Source organism: Hyla sarda, chromosome 8, assembly GCF_029499605.1.
Source record: "Hyla sarda isolate aHylSar1 chromosome 8, aHylSar1.hap1, whole genome shotgun sequence".
Taxonomy (NCBI): domain Eukaryota; kingdom Metazoa; phylum Chordata; class Amphibia; order Anura; family Hylidae; genus Hyla; species Hyla sarda.
The window spans coordinates 226,729,555-226,747,484 of NC_079196.1; the positions used below are offsets into that span (position 1 = coordinate 226,729,555).

The 17,930-nt window shown below is 48.6% G+C and overlaps 1 protein-coding gene across 2 annotated transcripts in view; it reads right to left on the reverse strand.

Annotated features, from left to right (window-relative positions):
• Positions 1-12,498, reverse strand: part of LOC130284621 (zymogen granule membrane protein 16-like) — a 49,523-nt gene extending 37,025 nt beyond the window's left edge. The window contains exon 1 of one of the 2 annotated variants that reach the window (XM_056535140.1): positions 12,478-12,498. The gene's annotated coding sequence lies outside the window, so the exon portion shown is untranslated. Of the gene's footprint in view, positions 1-12,310; positions 12,386-12,477 lie in introns of those variants that run through there. The other variant, XM_056535137.1, reaches the window with a different exon arrangement.
• Between the last annotated feature and the right edge of the window lie 5,432 nt (positions 12,499-17,930).

Here is a 17,930-nt window from a genome sequence, read left to right on the forward strand (position 1 = left end):
CAGGGTCTTGACCGGGTTTTGATCTGGTGGTCCTCCATCCACTTAGGCATGACAGAGTCTTGATCTGATGGTCCTCCATCCACATGGTCATGGCAGGGTCTTGATCTGGTGTCCTCCATCCACATGGCCATGACAGGGTCTTGATCTGGTGTCCTCCATCCACATGGCCATGACAGAGTCTTCATCTGGTGGTCCTCCATCCACATAGCCATGACAGGGTCTTGATCTGGTGTCCTCCATCCACATGGCCATTACAGTGTCTTGATCTGGTGGTCCTCCATCCACATGGCCATGACAGGGCCTTGATCTGGTGTCCTCTATCCACATGGCCATGTCAGGGTCTTGATCTGGTGTTCCTCCATCCACATGGCCATAACAGGGTCTTGATCTGGTGTCCTCCACCCACGTGGCCATGATAGGGTCTTGATCTGGTGGTCCTCTATCCACATGGCCATGTCAGGGTCTTGATCTGGTGTTCCTCCATCCACATGGCCATGACAGGGTCTTGATCTGGTGTCCTCCATCCACATGGTCATGACAGGGTCTTGATCTGGTGTCCTCCATCCACATGGTCATGACAGGGTCTTGACCGGGTTTGGATCTGGTGGTCCTCCATCCACTTAGGCATGACAGGGTCTTGATCTGGTGGTCCCACATCCACATGGCCATGACAGGGCCTTGATCTGGTGTCCTCCATCCACATGGTCATGACAGGATCTTGATCTGGTGTCCTCCATCCACATGGCCATGACAGGGTCTTGATCTGGTGTCCTCCATACACAAGGCCATGACAGGGTCTTCATCTGGTGTCCTCCATCCACATGGTCGTGACAGGGTCTTGATCTGGTGTCCTCCATCCACATGGTCATGACAGGGTCTTGATATGGTGTCCTCCATCCACATGGCCATGACAGGGTCTTGATCTCGTGTCCTTCATCCACATGGCCATAACAGGGTCTTGATATGGTGTCCTCCATCCACATGGCCATGACAGGGTCTTGAACTGGTGTCCTCCATCCACATAGCCATGCCAGGGTCTTGATCTGGTTGTCCTCCATCCAGATAGCCATGACAGGGTCTTGATCTGTTGTCCTCCATCCACGTGGCCATGACAGGGTCTTGATCTGGTGGTCCTCCATCCACATGGTCATGACAGGATCTTGATCTGGTGTCCTCCATCCACATGGCCATGACTGGGTCTTGATCTGGTGTCCTCCATACACATGGCCATGACAGGGTCTTGATCTGGTGTCCTCCAGCCACATGGCAATGACAGTCTTGATCTGATGTCCTCTATCCACATGGCCATGACAGGGTCTTGATCTGGTGTCCTCTATCCATAGGGCCATGAAAGGGTCTTGATCTGGTGTCCTCCATCCACGTGGCCATTACAGGGTTTTGATCTGGTGTCCTCCATCCACGTGGCCGTGACAGTCTTGATCTGATGTCCTCTATCCACATGGCCATGACAGGGTCTTGATCTGGTCTCCTCTAGTGTTGAGCGGCATAGGCCATATTCAAATTCGCAAATATTCGCGAATATATGGACGAATATTCGTCATATATTCGCGAATATTCGCATATTCGTTATATTCCCGTTTTATTTTCGCATATGCAAAACATTCGCGTATGCGAAAATTAACATATGCGAAAATTAGCATATACAAAATTAACATACACGAATATTCGCATATACGAAAATTAGCATATGCTAATTTCGCATATGCGAATTGTTGCACGCCAGTCTCACCACAGTAGTATTACAACCTTCTTTACACCACACAAGCTGGAAGCAGAGAGGGGTGATCACTGTGATGTGTACTGTGAAGAAAAAAAAAAATTTAAAAAAAATAAAAACGAATATTCGTAATTACGAATATGTAGCGCTATATTCGCGAAATTCGCGAATTCGCGAATATGCGATATTCGTGAATAATATTCGAATTGCGAATATTCGTGAGCAACACTAGTCTCCTCCATCCATAGGGCCATGACAGGGTCTTGATCTGATGTCCTCTATCCATAGGGCCATGACAGGGTCTTGATCTGATGTCCTCTATCCACATGGCCATGACAGGGTCTTGATCTGGTGTCCTCCCTCCAGATGGCCATGACAGGGTCTTGATCTGGTGGTCCTCCATCCACATGGCCATGACAGGGTCTTGATCTGGTGTCCTCCATCCACCTGGCCATGACAGGGTCTTGATCTGGTTGTCCTCCATCCAGATAGCCATGACAGGGTCTTGATCTGGTGTCCTCCATCCACGTGGCCATGATAGGGTCTTGATCTGGTGTCCTCTATCCACATGGCCATGTCAGGGTCTTGATCTGGTGTTCCTCCATCCACATGGCCATAACAGGGTCTTGATCTGGTGTCCTCCACCCACGTGGCCATGATAGGGTCTTGATCTGGTGGTCCTCTATCCACATGGCCATGTCAGGGTCTTGATCTGGTGTTCCTCCATCCACATGGCCATGACAGGGTCTTGATCTGGTGTCCTCCATCCACATGGTCATGACAGGGTCTTGATCTGGTGTCCTCCATCCACATGGTCATGACAGGGTCTTGACCGGGTTTTGATCTGGTGGTCCTCCATCCACTTAGGCATGACAGGGTCTTGATCTGGTGGTCCCACATCCACATGACCATGACAGGGCCTTGATCTGGTGTCCTCCATCCACATGGTCATGACAGGATCTTGATCTGGTGTCCTCCATCCACATGGCCATGACAGGGTCTTGATCTGGTGTCCTCCATACACACGGCCATGACAGGGTCTTCATCTGGTGTCCTCCATCCACATGGTCGTGACAGGGTCTTGATCTGGTGTCCTCCATCCACATGGTCATGACAGGGTCTTGATCTCGTGTCCTTCATCCACATGGCCATAACAGGGTCTTGATCTGGTGGTCCTCCATCCACATGGCCATGACAGGGTCTTGAACTGGTGTCCTCCATCCACATAGCCATGACAGGGTCTTGATCTGGTTGTCCTCCATCCAGATAGCCATGACAGGGTCTTGATCTGTTGTCCTCCATCCACGTGGCCATGACAGGGTCTTGATCTGGTGGTCCTCCATCCACATGGCCATGACAGGGTCTTGATCTGGTGGTCCTCCATCCACATGGCCATGACAGGGTCTTGATCTGGAGTCCTCCATCCACATGGTCAAGACAGGGTCTTGATCTGGTGTCCTCCATCCACATTGTCATGACAGGGTCTTGACCGGGTTTTGATCTGGTGGTCCTCCATCCACTTAGGCATGACAGAGTCTTGATCTGATGGTCCTCCATCCACATGGTCATGGCAGGGTCTTGATCTGGTGTCCTCCATCCACATGGCCATGACAGGGTCTTGATCTGGTGTCCTCCATCCACATGGCCATGACAGAGTCTTCATCTGGTGGTCCTCCATCCACATAGCCATGACAGGGTCTTGATCTGGTGTCCTCCATCCACATGGCCATTACAGTGTCTTGATCTGGTGGTCCTCCATCCACATGGCCATGACAGGGCCTTGATCTGGTGTCCTCTATCCACATGGCCATGTCAGGGTCTTAATCTGGTGTTCCTCCATCCACATGGCCATAACAGGGTCTTGATCTGGTGTCCTCCACCCACGTGGCCATGATAGGGTTTTGATCTGGTGGTCCTCTATCCACATGGCCATGTCAGGGTCTTGATCTGGTGTTCCTCCATCCACATGGCGATGACAGGGTCTTGATCTGGTGTCCTCCATCCACATGGTCATGACAGGGTCTTGATCTGGTGTCCTCCATCCACATGGTCATGACAGGGTCTTGACCGGGTTTGGATCTGGTGGTCCTCCATCCACTTAGGCATGACAGGGTCTTGATCTGGTGGTCCCACATCCACATGGCCATGACAGGGCCTTGATCTGGTGTCCTCCATCCACATGGTCATGACAGGATCTTGATCTGGTGTCCTCCATCCACATGGCCATGACAGGGTCTTGATCTGGTGTCCTCCATACACAAGGCCATGACAGGGTCTTCATCTGGTGTCCTCTATCCGCATGGTCGTGACAGGGTCTTGATCTGGTGTCCTCCATCCACATGGTCATGACAGGGTCTTGATATGGTGTCCTCCATCCACATGGCCATGACAGGGTCTTGATCTCGTGTCCTTCATCCACATGGCCATAACAGGGTCTTGATATGGTGTCCTCCATCCACATGGCCATGACAGGGTCTTGAACTGGTGTCCTCCATCCACATAGCCATGCCAGGGTCTTGATCTGGTTGTCCTCCATCCAGATAGCCATGACAGGGTCTTGATCTGTTGTCCTCCATCCACGTGGCCATGACAGGGTCTTGATCTGGTGGTCCTCCATCCACATGGCCATGACAGGGTCTTGATCTGGTGGTCCTCCATCCACATGGCCATGACAGGGTCTTGATCTGGAGTCCTCCATCCGCATGGTCAAGACAGGGTCTTTATCTGGTGTCCTCCATCCACATTGTCATGACAGGGTCTTGACCGGGTTTTGATCTGGTGGTCCTCCATCCTCTTAGGCATGACAGAGTCTTGATCTGATGGTCCTCCATCCACATGGTCATGGCAGGGTCTTGATCTGGTGTCCTCCATCCACATGGCCATGACAGGGTCTTGATCTGGTGTCCTCCATCCACATGGCCATGACAGAGTCTTCATCTGGTGGTCCTCCATCCACATAGCCATGACAGGGTCTTGATCTGGTGTCCTCCATCCACATGGCCATGACAGGGTCTTGATCTGGTGGTCCTCCATCCACATGGCCATGACAGGGCCTTGATCTGGTGTCCTCCATCCACATGGTCATGACAGGATCTTGATCTGGTGTCCTCCATCCACATGGCCATGACAGGGTCTTGATCTGGTGTCCTCCATACACATGGCCATGACAGGGTCTTCATCTGGTGTCCTCCATCCACATGGTCGTGACAGGGTCTTGATCTGGTGTCCTCCATCCACATGGTCATGACAGGGTCTTGATCTGGTGTCCTCCATCCACATGGCCATGACAGGGTCTTGATCTGGTGTCCTTCATCCACATGGCCATAACAGGGTCTTGATCTGGTGTCCTCCATCCACATGGCCATGACAGGGTCTTGAACTGGTGTCCTCCATCCACATAGCCATGCCAGGGTCTTGATCTGGTTGTCCTCCATCCACATGGCCATGACAGGGTCTTGATCTGTTGTCCTCCATCCACATGGCCATGACAGGGTCCTGATCTGGTGGTCCTCCATCCACATGGCCATGACAGGGTCTTGAACTGGTCTCCTCCATCCACATAGACATGCCAGGGTCTTGATCTGGTTGTCCTCCATCCAGATAGCCATGACAGGGTCTTGATCTGTTGTCCTCCATCCACGTGGCCATGACAGGGTCTTGATCTGGTGGTCCTCCATCCACATGGCCATGACAGGGTCTTGATCTGGTGGTCCTCCATCCACATGGCCATGACAGGGTCTTGATCTGGAGTCCTCCATCCACATGGTCAAGACAGGGTCTTGATCTGGTGTCCTCCATCCACATGGTCATGACAGGGTCTTGACCGGGTTTTGATCTGGTGGTCCTCCATCCACTTAGGCATGACAGAGTCTTGATCTGATGGTCCTCCATCCACATGGCCATGACAGGGTCTTGATCTGGTGTCCTCCATCCACATGGCCATGACAGGGTCTTGATCTGGTGTCCTCCATTCACATGGCCATGACAGAGTCTTCATCTGGTGGTCCTCCATTCAGATAGCCATGACAGGGTCTTGATCTGGTGTCCTCCATCCACGTGGCCATGACAGGGTCTTGATCTGGTGTCCTCCATCCACATGGCCATGACAGGGTCTTGATCTGGTGTCCTCCATTCACATGGCCATGACAGAGTCTTCATCTGGTGGTCCTCCATTCAGATAGCCATGACAGGGTCTTGATCTGGTGTCCTCCATCCACGTGGCCATGATAGGGTCTTGATATGGTGTCCTCCATCCACATAGCCATGACAGGGTCTTGATCTGGTGTCCTTCATCCACATGGCCATGACAGGGTCTTGATCTGGTGGTCCTCCATCCACATGGCCATGACAGGGCCATGATCTGGTGTCCTCCATCCACATGGTCATGACAGGGTCTTGACCGGGTTTTGATCTGGTTGTCCTCCATCCACTTAGGCATGACAGGGTCTTGATCTGGTGTCCTCCATCCACATGGCCATGACAGGGTCTTGATCTGGTGGTCCTCCATCCACATGGCCATGACAGGGCCTTGATCTGGTGTCCTCCATCCACATGGTCATGACAGGATCTTGATCTGGTGTCCTCCATCCACATGGCCATGACAGGGTCTTGATCTGGTGTCCTCCATACACATGGCCATGACAGGGTCTTCATCTGGTGTCCTCCATCCACATGGTCATGACAGGGTCTTGATCTGGTGTCCTCCATCCACATGGTCATGACAGGGTCTTGATCTGGTGTCCTCCATCCACATGGCCATGACAGGGTCTTGATCTGGTGTCCTTCATCCACATGGCCATAACAGGGTCTTGATCTGGTGTCCTCCATCCACATGGCCATGACAGGGTCTTGAACTGGTGTCCTCCATCCCCATAGCCATGCCAGGGTCTTGATCTGGTTGTCCTCCATCCAGATAGCCATGACAGGGTCTTGATCTGTTGTCCTCCATCCACATGGCCATGACAGGGTTCTGATCTGGTGGTCCTCCATCCACATGGCCATGACAGGGTCTTGAACTGGTGTCCTCCATCCACATAGACATGCCAGGGTCTTCATCTGGTTGTCCTCCATCCAGATAGCCATGACAGGGTCTTTATCTGTTGTCCTCCATCCACGTGGCCATGACAGGGTCTTGATCTGGTGGTCCTCCATCTACATGGCCATGACAGGGTCTTGATCTGGTGGTCCTCCATCCACATGGCCATGACAGGGTCTTGATCTGGAGTCCTCCATCCACATGGTCAAGACAGGGTCTTGATCTGGTGTCCTCCATCCACATGGTCATGACAGGGTCTTGACCGGGTTTTGATCTGGTGGTCCTCCATCCACTTAGGCATGACAGAGTCTTGATCTGATGGTCCTCCATCCACATGGCCATGACAGGGTCTTGATCTGGTGTCCTCCATCCACATGGCCATGACAGGGTCTTGATCTGGTGTCCTCCATTCACATGGCCATGACAGAGTCTTCATCTGGTGGTCCTCCATTCAGATAGCCATGACAGGGTCTTGATCTGGTGTCCTCCATCCACGTGGCCATGATAGGGTCTTGATCTGGTGTCCTCCATCCACATAGCCATGACAGGGTCTTGATCTGGTGTCCTCCATCCACATGGCCATGACAGGGTCTTGATCTGGTGGTCCTCCATCCACATGGCCATGACAGGGCCATGATCTGGTGTCCTCCATCCACATGGTCATGACAGGGTCTTGATCTGGTGTCCTCCATCCACATGGCCATGACAGGGTCTTGATCTGGTGTCCTCCATCCATGTGGCCATGACAGGGTCTTGATCTGGTGTCCTCCATCCACATGGTCATGACAGGATCTTGATCTGGTGTCCTCCATCCACATGGCCACGACAGGGTCTTGATCTGGTGTTCCTCCAGCCACATGGCCATGACAGGGTCTTGATCTGGTGTCCTCCATCCACGTGGCCATGACAGGGTCTTGATCTGGTGTCCTCCATCCACATGGCCATGACAGGGTCTTGATCTGTTGTCCTCCATCCACATGGCCATGACAGGGTCTTGATCTGGTGTCCTCCATCCACATGGCCATGACAGGGTCTTGATCTGGTGTCCTCCATCCACATAGCCATGACAGGGTCTTGATCTGGTGTCCTCCATCCACATGGCCATGACAGGGTCTTGATCTGTTGTCCTCCATCCACATGGCCATGACAGGGTCTTGATCTGGTGTCCTCCATCCACATGGCCATGACAGGGTCTTGATCTGTTGTCCTCCATCCACATAGCCATGACAGGGTCTTGATCTGGTGTCCTCCATCCACATAGCCCTGACAGGGTCTTGATCTGGTGTCCTCCATCCACATAGCCCTGACAGGGTCTTGATCTGTTGTTCTCCATCCACATGGCCATGACAGGGACTTGATCTGGAGTCCTCCATCCACATAGCCATGACAGGGTCTTGATCTGGTGTCCTCCATCCACATAGCCCTGACAGGGTCTTGATCTGGTGTCCTCCATCCACATGGCCACGACAGGGTCTTGATCTGGTGTCCTCCATCCACATGGCCATGACAGGGACTTGATCTGGTGTCCTCCATCCACACCTTGCAATATCTCGCTGTGTGGTATGGAGCATCATCATGCTGGAAAAAACAATTCTCAGAGTTGGAGAACATTGTTAGAGCAGAAGGAAGCCATGTTCTTCCAGGACAACCTTCTACTTGGCTTTATTTATGAGTCCTTCACAAAGACAAATCTGCCCAACTCCAGTCTTTCTGAAGCTTCTCCAGATCATCACAGATCCTCCAGCTGAGGCACCAGTATAGTATATATATTATACAGAGGGGACAGTACAGTATATAGAGGCATCAGTATAGTGTATATATAGAGGCTGCAGTATAGTATATATAGAGGCAGCAGTATAGTATCCAGTATATAAAGGCAGCGGTATAGTATATATAGAGGCAGCAGTATAGCATATATAGAGGCAGCAGTATAGTATACAGTATATAGAGGCAACAGTGTAGTATACAGTATATAGAGGCAGCAGTATAGTATATATAGAGGCAGCAGTATAGCATATATAGAGGCAGCAGTATAGTATACAGTATATAGAGGGTAGCAGTGTAGTATACAGTATATAGAGGAAGCAGTATAGTATATATAGAGGCAGCAGTATAGCATATATAGAGGCAGCAGTATAGTATACAGTATATAGAGGCAGCAGTATAGTATATATAGAGGCAGCAGTATAGCATATATAGAGGCAGCAGTATAGTATACAGTATATAGAGGGTAGCAGTGTAGTATACAGTATATAGAGGCAGCAGTATAGTATACAGTATATAGAGGCAGCAGTATGGTGTGTGTATATAGAGGGTAGCAATATAGTATACAGTATATAGAGGCCGCAGTATAGTATACAGTATATAGAGGCAGCAGTATAGTATATATAGAGGCAGCAGTATAGTATACAGTATATAGAGGGTAGCAGTATAGTATACAGTATATAGAGGCCGCAGTATAGTATACAGTATATAGAGGCAGCAGTATAGTATATATAGAGGCAGCAGTATAGTACAGTATATAGAGGCAGCAGTATAGTATACAGTATATAGAGGCAGCAGTATAGTATACAGTATATAGAGGCAGCAGTATAGTATACAGTATATAGAGGCAGCAGTATAGTATACAGTATATAGAGGCAGCAGTATAGTATACAGTATATAGAGGCTGCAGTATAGTTCAGTATATAGAGGCAGCAGTATAGTATACAGTATATAGAGGCAGCAGTATAGTATACAGTATATAGAGGCAGCAGTATAGTATACAGTATATAGAGGCTGCAATATAGTATACAGTATATAGAGGCAGCAGTATAGTATACAGTATATATAGGCAGCAGTATAGTATACAGTATATAGAGGCAGCAGTGTAGTATACAGTATATAGAGGCAGCAGTATAGTATACAGTATATAGAGGCAGCAGTGTAGTACAGTATATAGAGGCAGCAGTATAGTATACAGTATATAGAGGCAGCAGTATAGTATACAGTATATAGAGGCAGCAGTGTAGTATACAGTATATAGAGGCAGCAGTATAGTATACAGTATATAGAGGCAGCAGTATAGTATACAGTATATAGAGGCAGCAGTATAGTATACAGTATATAGAGGCAGCAGTATAGTATACAGTATATAGAGGCAGCAGTGTAGTATACCGTATATAGAGGCAGCAGTATAGTATACAGTATATAGAGGCAGCAGTATAGTATACAGTATATAGAGGCAGCAGTATGGTACAGTATATAGAGGCTGCAGTGTAGTATACAGTATATAGAGGCTGCAGTATAGTTCAGTATATAGAGGCTGCAGTGTAGTATACAGTATATAGAGGCTGCAGTATAGTATACAGTATATAGAGGCAGCAGTATAGTATACAGTATATAGAGGCAGCAGTATAGTATACAGTATATAGAGGCAGCAGTATAGTATACAGTATATAGAGGCAGCAGTATGGTATACAGTATATAGAGGCAGCAGTATAGTATATATAGAGGCAGCAGTATAGTATACAGTATATAGAGGCAGCAGTGTAGTATACAGTATATAGAGGCAGCAGTATAGTATACAGTATATAGAGGCCGCAGTATAGTATACAGTATATAGAGGCAGCAGTATAGTATATATAGAGGCAGCAGTATAGTATACAGTATATAGAGGCAGCAGTATAGTATACAGTATATAGAGGCAGCAGTATAGTATACAGTATATAGAGGCAGCAGTATAGTATACAGTATATAGAGGCAGCAGTTTAGTATACAGTATATAGAGGAAGCAGTATAGTATACAGTATATAGAGGCAGCAGTATAGTATACAGTATATAGATGCAGCAGTATAGTATACAGTATATAGAGGCTGCAGTATAGTATACAGTATATAGATGCAGCAGTATAGTATACAGTATATAGAGGCAGCAGTATAGTATACAGTATATAGAGGCAGCAGTATAGTATACAGTATATAGAGGCAGCAGTATAGTATACAGTATATAGAGGCAGCAGTATAGTATACAGTATATAGAGGCAGCAGTATAGTATACAGTATATAGAGGCTGCAGTGTAGTATACAGTATATAGAGGCAGCAGTATAGTATACAGTATATAGAGGCAGCAGTATAGTATACAGTATATAGAGGCAGCAGTATGGTATACAGTATATAGAGGCAGCAGTATAGTATACAGTATATAGAGGCAGCAGTATAGTATACAGTATATAGAGGCAGCAGTATAGTATACAGTATATAGAGGCAGCAGTATAGTATACAGTATATAGAGGCAGCAGTATAGTATACAGTATATAGAGGCTGCAGTGTAGTATACAGTATATAGAGGCTGCAGTGTAGTATACAGTATATAGAGGCTACAGTATAGTATATATAGAGGCAGCAGTATAGTATACAGTATATAGAGGCAGCAGTATAGTATATATAGAGGCAGCAGTATAGTATACAGTATATAGAGGCTGCAGTGTAGTATACAGTATATAGAGGCAGCAGTATAGTATATATAGAGGCAGCAGTATAGTATACAGTATATAGAGGCAGCAGTATAGTATATATAGAGGCAGCAGTATAGTATACAGTATATAGAGGCAGCAGTATAGTATACAGTATATAGAGGCAGCAGTATAGTATACAGTATATAGAGGCAGCAGTGTAGTATACAGTATATAGAGGCAGCAGTATAGTATACAGTATATAGAGGCAGCAGTATAGTATATATAGAGGCAGCAGTATAGTATACAGTATATAGAGGCAGCAGTATAGTATATATAGAGGCAGCAGTATAGTATACAGTATATAGAGGCTGCAGTGTAGTATACAGTATATAGAGGCAGCAGTATAGTATACAGTATATAGAGGCAGCAGTCTAGTATACAGTATATAGAGGCAGCAGTATAGTATACAGTATATAGAGGCTGCAGTATAGTACAGTATATAGAGGCTGCAGTATAGTACAGTATATAGAGGCAGCAGTATAGTATACCGTATATAGAGGCAGCAGTATAGTATATATAGAGGCTGCAGTATAGTATATATAGATGCAGCAGTATAGTATACAGTATATAGAGGCAGCAGTATAGTATATATAGAGGCTGCAGTATAGTATACAGTATATAGAGGCAGCAGTATAGTACAGTATATAGAGGCAGCAGTATAGTATACAGTATATAGAGGCAGCAGTATAGTATACAGTATATAGAGGCAGCAGTATAGTATATATAGAGGCAGCAGTATAAAATACCGTATATAGAGGCAGCAGTATAGTATATATAGAGGCTGCAGTATAGTATATATAGATGCAGCAGTATAGTATACAGTATATAGAGGCAGCAGTATAGTATACAGTATATAGAGGCAGCAGTATAGTATATATAGAGGCAGCAGTATAAAATACCGTATATAGAGGCAGCAGTATAGTATATATAGAGGCTGCAGTATAGTATATATAGATGCAGCAGTATAGTATACAGTATATAGAGGCAGCAGTATAGTATACAGTATATAGATAGTATAAACAATAATGATGAAGCACTCACCCCAGAGCTGTTCTACTACTTTATCCTGGTACGAACTGAACTGAAATGTTCTTTTATTGTAATTAGACTTTTCCTTTTGGTTTTGCCCCCATAATGGTCCCATGAGGCAATAGACTATGTAGTAGTTGGACATGTTATCAGTTCCATGACTCCTATTAGGCACTCACCTAGTAATAATAGGTTTAGTAGTAGTGAAATCTCTGTCCTCCTCTAATGTGAACCGGTTCTTCCTAATTCCACCACCAATAATTTAATTCATGGGCGAGTTGATAAACAATAAGTTAAACCTATTATCATTGTCCCTCCCATTATGTCTCGGACTGTTATTATTGCTTTTACCCAATAAATCATTTCTCATTTCTGTCTGGATCTGGTCACATATTACCCCTCCCTGATCAGTGACCAGACCCAGTGTGTATAACGGGGTGACTGATTGTGTGGGGTCATGTGACATTGGTGTTTGGCTGGGGGTCAGCATGATGTGTGTTACGCCGAGCGCTCCGGGTCCCCGCTCCTCCCCGGAGCGCTCGCAACATCCTCGCTACTGCACCGCCCCGGTCAGATCTACTGACCGGGTGCGCTGCGATACCGCCCCCAGCCGGGATGCGATTCGCGATGCGGGTGGCGCCCGCTCGCGATGCGCACCCCGGCTCCCGTACCTGACTCGCTCTCCGTCGGTCCTGTCCCGGCGCGCGCGGCCCCGCTCCCTAGGGCGCGCGCGCGCCGGGTCTCTGCGATTTAAAGGGCCACTGCGCCACTGATTGGCGCAGTTGGTCTAATTAGTGTGTTCACCTGTGCACTTCCCTACTTATACCTCACTTCCCCTGCACTCCCTCGCCGGATCTTGTTGCCATTGTGCCAGTGAAAGCGTTCCCTTGTGTATTCCTAGCCTGTGTTCCAGACCTCCTGCCGTTGCCCCTGACTACGATCCTTGCTGCCTGCCCCGACCTTCTGCTACGTCCGACCTTGCTCTTGTCTACTCCCTTGTACCGCGCCTATCTTCAGCAGTCAGAGAGGTTGAGCCGTTGCTAGTGGATACGACCTGGTTACTACCGCCGCTGCAAGACCATCCCGCTTTGCGGCGGGCTCTGGTGAATACCAGTAGTAACTTAGAACCGGTCCACTAGCACGGTCCACGCCAATCCCTCTCTGGCACAGAGGATCCACCTCCTGCCAGCCGGCATCGTGACAGTAGATCCGGCCATGGATCCCGCTGAAGTTCCACTGCCAGTTGTCGCCGACCTCACCACGGTGGTCGCCCAGCAGTCGCAACAGATAGCGCAACAAGGCCACCAGCTGTCTCAACTGACCGTGATGCTACAGCAGCTACTACCACAGCTTCAGCAATCATCTCCTCCGCCAGCTCCTGCACCTCCTCCGCAGCGAGTGGCCGCTTCCGGCCTACGACTATCCTTGCCGGATAAATTTGATGGGGACTCTAAGTTTTGCCGTGGCTTTCTTTCGCAATGTTCCCTGCACTTGGAGATGATGTCGGACCAGTTTCCTACTGAAAGGTTTAAGGTGGCTTTCGTAGTCAGCCTTCTGTCTGGGAAAGCTCTGTCATGGGCCACACCGCTCTGGGACGGCAATGACCCCGTCACTGCCTCTGTTCACTCCTTCTTCTCGGAAATTCGAAGTGTCTTTGAGGAACCTGCCCGAGCCTCTTCTGCTGAGACTGCCCTGCTGAACCTGGTCCAGGGTAATTCTTCCGTTGGTGAGTACGCCATCCAATTCCGTACTCTTGCTTCCGAATTATCCTGGAATAATGAGGCCCTCTGCGCGACCTTTAAAAAAGGCCTATCCAGCAACATTAAAGATGTTCTGGCCACACGAGAAATTCCTGCTAACCTGCATGAACTCATTCATCTAGCCACTCGCATTGACATGCGTTTTTCCGAAAGGCGTCAGGAGCTCCGCCAGGATATGGACTTTGTTCGCACGAGGCGTTTTTTCTCCCCGGCTCCTCTCTCCTCTGGTCCTCTGCAATCCGTTCCTGTGCCTCCCGCCGTGGAGGCTATGCAAGTTGACCGGTCTCGCTTGACACCTCAAGAGAGGACACGACGCCGCATGGAGAATCTGTGCCTGTACTGTGCCGGTACCGAACACTTCCTGAAGGATTGTCCTATCCGTCCTCCCCGCCTGGAAAGACGTACGCTGACTCCGCACAAAGGTGAGACAGTTCTTGATGTCAACTCTGCTTCTCCACGCCTTACTGTGCCTGTGCGGATATCTGCCTCTACCTTCTCCTTCTCTACTATGGCCTTCTTGGATTCCGGATCTGCAGGAAATTTTATTTTGGCCTCTCTCATCAACAGGTTCAACATCCCGGTGACCAGTCTCGCCAGACCCCTCTACATCAATTGTGTTAACAATGAAAGATTGGACTGTACCGTGCGTTACCGCACGGAGCCCCTCCTAATGTGCATCGGACCTCATCACGAAAAAATTGAGTTTTTGGTCCTCTCCAATTGCACTTCCGAAATTCTCCTTGGACTACCGTGGCTTCAACGCCATTCCCCAACCCTTGATTGGTCCACAGGAGAGATCAAGAGCTGGGGTACTTCTTGTTTCAAGGACTGTCTTAAACCGGTTCCCAGTACTCCCTGCCGTGACCCTGTGGGTCCCCCTGTAACCGGTCTCCCTAAGGCTTATATGGACTATGCTGACGTATTTTGCAAAAAACAAGCTGAGACTTTACCTCCTCACAGGCCTTATGACTGTCCTATTGACCTCCTCCCGGGCACTACTCCACCCCGGGGCAGAATTTATCCTCTGTCCGCCCCAGAGACTCTTGCTATGTCTGAATACATCCAGGAAAATTTAAAAAAGGGGTTTATCCGCAAATCCTCCTCTCCTGCCGGAGCTGGATTTTTCTTTGTGCCCAAAAAAGATGGCTCCCTACGTCCTTGCATTGATTACCGCGGACTTAATAAAATCACGGTAAAGAACCGCTACCCCCTACCTCTTATCTCAGAACTCTTTGATCGCCTTCAAGGTGCCCACATCTTTACCAAACTGGACTTAAGAGGTGCTTATAATCTCATCCGCATCAGGGAGGGGGACGAATGGAAGACTGCATTTAACACTAGAGATGGACACTTTGAGTATCTGGTCATGCCCTTTGGCCTGTGCAACGCCCCTGCCGTCTTCCAAGACTTTGTTAATGAAATTTTTCGTGATCTCTTATATTCCTGTGTTGTTGTGTATCTGGACGATATTCTGATTTTTTCTGCCAACTTAGAAGAACATCGCCAGCATGTCCGCATGGTTCTTCAGAGACTTCGAGACAATCAACTTTATGCCAAAATGGAGAAATGTCTGTTTGAATGTCAATCTCTTCCTTTCCTAGGATACTTGGTCTCTGGCCAGGGACTACAAATGGACCCAGATAAACTCTCTGCCGTCTTAGATTGGCCACGCCCCTCCGGACTCCGTGCTATCCAACGTTTTTTGGGGTTCGCCAATTATTACAGACAATTTATTCCACATTTTTCCACTATTGTGGCTCCTATCGTGGCTTTAACCAAGAAGAATGCCAATCCTAAGTCCTGGTCTCCCCAAGCGGAAGACGCATTTAAACATCTCAAGTCTGCCTTTTCTTCTGCTCCCGTGCTCTCCAGACCTGACCCATCTAAACCCTTCCTATTGGAGGTTGATGCCTCCTCAGTGGGAGCTGGAGCGGTCCTTCTACAAAAAAATTCTTCCGGGCATGCTGTTACTTGTGGGTTTTTTTCTAGGACCTTCTCTCCGGCGGAGAGGAACTACTCCATCGGGGATCGAGAACTACTGGCCATTAAATTGGCACTTGAGGAATGGAGGCATCTGCTGGAGGGATCAAAATTTCCAGTTATCATTTACACCGATCACAAGAATCTCTCCTATCTCCAGTCTGCCCAACGGCTGAATCCTCGCCAGGCCAGGTGGTCGTTGTTCTTTGCCCGTTTTAACTTTGAAATTCATTTTCGCCCTGCCGACAAGAACATTAGGGCCGATGCTCTCTCTCGTTCCTCGGATGCCTCGGAAGTAGAGGTCTCTCCGCAACACATCATTCCTCCTGACTGTCTGATCTCCACTTCTCCAGCCTCCATCAGGCAAACTCCTCCAGGGAAGACCTTCGTTTCTCCACGCCAACGTCTCGGGATTCTTAAATGGGGTCACTCCTCCCACCTCGCAGGCCATGCGGGCATCAAAAAGTCCTTGCAACTCATCTCTCGTTTCTATTGGTGGCCGACTCTGGAGACGGATGTTGTTGATTTTGTGCGGGCCTGTACTGTCTGTGCCCGGGATAAGACTCCTCGCCAGAAGCCTGCTGGTCTCCTTCATCCTCTGCCTGTCCCCGAACAGCCTTGGTCTCTGATTGGTATGGACTTTATTACAGACCTACCCCCATCCCGTGGCAACACTGTTGTTTGGGTGGTCGTTGATCGATTTTCCAAGATGGCACATTTTATTCCTCTTCCTGGTCTTCCTTCAGCGCCTCAGTTGGCAAAACAATTTTTTGTACACATTTTTCATCTTCACGGTTTGCCCACGCAGATCGTCTCGGATAGAGGCGTCCAATTCGTGTCAAAATTCTGGAGGGCTCTCTGTAAACAACTCAAGATTAAATTAAACTTCTCTTCTGCTTATCATCCTCAATCCAATGGGCAAGTAGAAAGAATTAACCAGGTCCTGGGTGACTATTTACGGCATTTTGTTTCCTCCCACCAGGATGACTGGGCAGATCTTCTACCATGGGCCGAATTCTCGTACAACTTCAGAGTCTCTGAATCTTCTGCTAAATCCCCATTTTTCGTGGTGTACGGCCGTCACCCTCTTCCCCCCCTCCCTACTCCCTTGCCCTCTGGTTTGCCCGCTGTGGATGAAGTGACTCGTGATCTTTCCACCATATGGAAAGAGACCCAAAATTCTCTTTTACAGGCTTCATCTCGCATGAAAAAGTTTGCCGATAAGAAAAGAAGAGCTCCCCCCATTTTTGCTCCCGGAGACAAGGTATGGTTCTCCGCTAAATATGTCCGCTTTCGTGTCCCCAGTTACAAACTGGGACCACGCTATCTTGGTCCTTTCAAAGTCTTGTGCCAAATTAATCCTGTCTCTTACAAACTCCTTCTTCCTCCTTCTCTTCGTATTCCCAATGCCTTTCATGTCTCTCTCCTTAAACCACTCATCATCAACCGTTTCTCTCCCAAACTTGTTTCTCCCACTCCTGTTTCCGGTTCTTCTGACATCTTCTCCGTAAAGGAGATACTGGCCTCCAAGACGGTCAGAGGGAAAAAATTATTTTTGGTTGATTGGGAGGGCTGTGGACCTGAAGAGAGATCCTGGGAACCTGAGGACAACATCCTAGACAAAAGTCTGGTCCTCAGGTTCTCAGGCTCCAAGAAGAGGGGGAGACCCAAGGGGGGGGTACTGTTACGCCGAGCGCTCCGGGTCCCCGCTCCTCCCCGGAGCGCTCGCAACATCCTCGCTACTGCAGCGCCCCGGTCAGATCTACTGACCGGGTGCGCTGCGATACCGCCCCCAGCCAGGATGCGATTCGCGATGCGGGTGGCGCCCGCTCGCGATGCGCACCCCGGCTCCCGTACCTGACTCGCTCTCCGTCGGTCCTGTCCCGGCGCGC